Source organism: Solanum stenotomum, chromosome 9 (genome assembly GCF_019186545.1).
Source record: "Solanum stenotomum isolate F172 chromosome 9, ASM1918654v1, whole genome shotgun sequence".
Taxonomy (NCBI): Eukaryota; Viridiplantae; Streptophyta; class Magnoliopsida; order Solanales; family Solanaceae; genus Solanum; species Solanum stenotomum.
The window spans coordinates 38,416,516-38,420,473 of record NC_064290.1 but is presented as its reverse complement, the minus strand read 5'-3'; positions in this window follow the sequence as shown (position 1 = coordinate 38,420,473).

The window sequence follows — 3,958 nt, the reverse complement described above, 5'->3', positions numbered from 1 at the left end:
CGAAGATTGAGGCTATTCGTGATTGGCACAGGCCCACCTCTGTGACTGAGATTCGTAGCTTCGTCGGATTGGCAGGCTACTATAGGCGTTTTGTTGAGGGATTTTCTACTATAGCAGCGCCTTTGACTCGGTTGACTCGCCAGGATGTTCTCTTTGTTTGGTCAGAGGAGTGTGAGGCGAGCTTTTTGAGGCTCAAGGAGTTATTGACCGCCGCTCCTATATTGACTCTTCCAGTTGAGGGCGAGGGCTTCACGGTATATTGTGACGCATTCGGCGTTGGTTTGGGTTGTGTATTGATGCAGCAGGGCCAGGTTATTGCTTATGCGTCGAGGCAGCTTAACATTCATGAGAGCAACTACCCCACCCATGACTTAGAGTTGGCGGCAGTAATTTTTGCACTTAAGATTTGAAGGCACTACTTGTATGGAGTTCGATGTGAGATCTATACCGATCACAGGAGTCTTCAGTACATCATGAGCCAGAGGGACCTTAATTCGAGGCAGCGTCGTTGGATTGAGATCCTGAAGGACTATGACCTATCTATTCTCTATCATCCGGGCAAGGCGAATGTGGTAGCGGATTCCTTGAGCCGAAAGGCAGTGAGTATGGGTAGTCTATCCTTCTTATCTGTTGAGGAGCGGCCCTTGGCTATGGACATTCAGTTCTTAGCCAATAGCATGATTCGGTTGGATATCTCAGATTCTAGACGTGTCTTGGCCTATATGGGAGTTCAGTCTTCCTTGCTTGATAGGGTCCGTGGTTGTCAGTTTAAGGATGAGGCCTTGGTGGCCCTTAGAGATCGAGAGTTAGCGGGTGATGGTGGTCAGGCTACCTTAGATCCTGATGGAGTGTTGAGATTCGCCGGCCGCATATGTGTTCCGAGAGTTGGGGATTTGATACAGTTGATACTTTCTGAGGGCCATGAGTCTAGATACTCTATCCATCCGGGCACAGCGAAGATGTATCGTGATCTGAGGCAGCATTACTGGTGGAGTGGGAGCGTATCACTATGGACTTTGTTGTAGGATTACCTCGCACTTCCCGTGGTCTTAATAGTATTTGGGTCATCGTGGATCGATTGACCAAGTCAGCACACTTCATTCCTGTCCATTCTTCCTACAGTGTTGAGAGGTTAGCCCGTATCTACATTCGAGAGGTGGTTCGTGTTCATCGTGTGCCTGTTTCCATCATCTCAGATCGGGGCCCACAGTTCACATCTAGCTTCTGGAGGACCTTCCAGGATAAGTTGGGTACCCGTGTTGACCTTAGCACAGCTTTCCACCCGCAGACTGATGGTCAGTCGGAGCGCACGATTCAGGTTCTTGAGGACATGTTGCGGGCTTGTGTTATGGATTTTGGGGGTCAGTGGGACCTGTATTTGCCTTTGGCAGAGTTTGCGTATAACAACAGCTACCACTCTAGTGTTCAGATGGCCCCATTCGAGGCATTATATAGTAGGCGTTGTCGCTCTCCAGTTGGTTCGTTTGAGTCTACAGAGCCTAGGCCGCGTGGTACAGATTTGCTTCAGGAGGCCCTGGATCAGGTGAGGGTGATTCAGGATAGGCTCAGGACGGCTCAGAGTAGGCACCAGAATTATGCGGATCGGAGGCGCCGGCCTTTGAGATTCTCTGTTGGTGATCGAGTATTCCTCCGTGTGTCGCCCATGAAGGGCGTAATGAGGTTTGGGAGGCGGGGCAAGCTTAGCCCCAGGTACATTGGGCCATTTGAGATACTCCGGACAGTTGGGGAGGTTGCTTATGAGTTGGCCCTACCTCCAGCATTTTCAGCCATCCACCCGGTTTTTCATGTCTCGATGTTGCGGCGGTATGTTCCTGATGAGTCTCATGTGCTCCAGTATGATGCAGTCGAGTTGGATGATCGTTTGACATTTGTAGAGGAGCCAGTTGTCATTCTAGCCAGAGATGTGAGGAGATTGCGCTCGAGAGCCATTCCTGTTAATAAGGTCCGTTGGAGACATCGTCCAGTTGAGGAGGCTACCTGGGAGATCGAGCATGAGATGCGGGCGCAGTTCCCCGGCTTATTTGAGCATTCAGGTACTTCTTGACTCTTACTTTCGCGGACGAAAGTTCTTTTAGTAGTGGATATTGTAATGACCCTCCAGGTCATTTTTAAATTAAAGAATTCTTTCCCTCGTATAGAGCATTCCTGTAGCGACCCCATGTCATTTATGACTTGCTGGGACTGACTGTTCGGTCACCTGGTCGTTCGTTTGGGTTTTAGGCCTGTTTCCCTGTTTTGGAGATTTTTATAACTTGAAAAGTTTACTTTGGTCAACCTTCTTGGATGTCGTGCTCAAATGAAAATTCTGACAGCTAGGTTAGCTTCAGAAGATCAATTTTGGTCTAGAACGACCCTTTGTTCAGTTCCCGAGGCTTTAGATGGCAGTTGTGGAATCTGGCTCAAAACGATACTGGGTGTGGGACCCACTTTTCATCGAAGCGAGCTCCAAATGGAAATTATGCCTTCACTATTGAGTCCGAAATATCATTTCCAATCAGATTCCATATAAGGTTTGTATTTTTCCGACTCCGAACGAGTCCGAAACATCGAAATTTAGGTTTGAAGGGTTGTAGAACTTTGACGCGGCGGTGACGTGGCAAAGCCACGTGGCAGCGGAGTGGAAATCTGGAAATTTCCAGAATTTAGGACGAATTTCGTCCATTTTTTTCCCTCAACTTCAACTTAAGATTTCTCCTTCATTTTGAGTCCAAATTAAGTGATTCAAAAGGCTAACCTCAAGAGAATTTCGTGGGGAATCTAGCGGTATCTCAGAAACGCGAGAGGAGGCTTCGTTTGAGGTAAGGAATCAATTTTAGCCACTGCTAGGGTGATTTCCGGATTGAATTGTTGTTGAATTTTGAAATGTGAGATCTTGATCATCTTAGGTCCGTTTTGAGTCATTCTTGAGGCTAACTTGTAGAGTTTTCGCAAGGATCGTCGTGGTGTAATCTGTTTGGGTTGAAATTGATGTTCAAGGGGCTGCCAATTTTAATTGTTGTGGCTGATTTGCGGTGTTTTAAGCATCTGTTTGTGCTAAATTTTGGGGTATTAGTTTAGCAAGGTATTTGGGACGTTTCCACGGATTCGATTTCGAGATTCTAATTGTGGGCCCCACAATCCCGTTTTAGACCCGATTTTATGTCCGTCTCCGAAAAATATAATTTTAGTGTCAATATATTCGTAATGACGAGGTGATTAACCTTTTGTTGGTGGGGAAGCATTTGGAGACCGTTCGGAGGGGAAAAGATCCGGTACCGTGAGTTGGAGCACGCGTGGTCGGCTTTCAGGTAGGCTATGGTTTTCTCTCGGGAGATTGAGCATGTTTAGGCATTTTTTTATTGATTTGCTTGAGTATGGAGGGGTTCGGGTGTCGAGCATGCTAAATTTCTATAATTCCTGCCTTAGACCTTATTTCGGGAAAGTGTTGGATTATGACAGCATGTCTCTTGATATTATTGAATATCCATATCTTGTGGTGTATATGATAATATTGATTTGAAGTATGTTTGGCCTTAGTCTAGGCTTAGACTAGTGTTGCCATAGACTTGCGAGGTTTCGGATGTCGTTGGGCAGTAAAACTTTTTCCGACGTCGTTTCGGACGGTTAGCTCCTTGTAGACTGATATAGCAGACTTGGGTCTGATAGTCGGTAACTCAGCTTATGACCTTGTATCCATAATGCCCTGCTTTTATATCGGCTACAAATACCCGGTTAAAGTCCGTGGTCTAGCTTACTCATTATTGGATACTTCCTCGGCGATTTGGGGTATATGAGGGTCGGACTAAAAGGATTATTTATGGTAATCGGTTTGGTGATATTTCCCGCGACGGATGGTTGGATATTGATTCTTAGCTACAGTACCCGGTTAGAGTCCGTGGTCCAGCTTACTTATTCCAGGTTTAGCTACAGTACCCGGTTCGAGTCCGTGGTCCAGCTT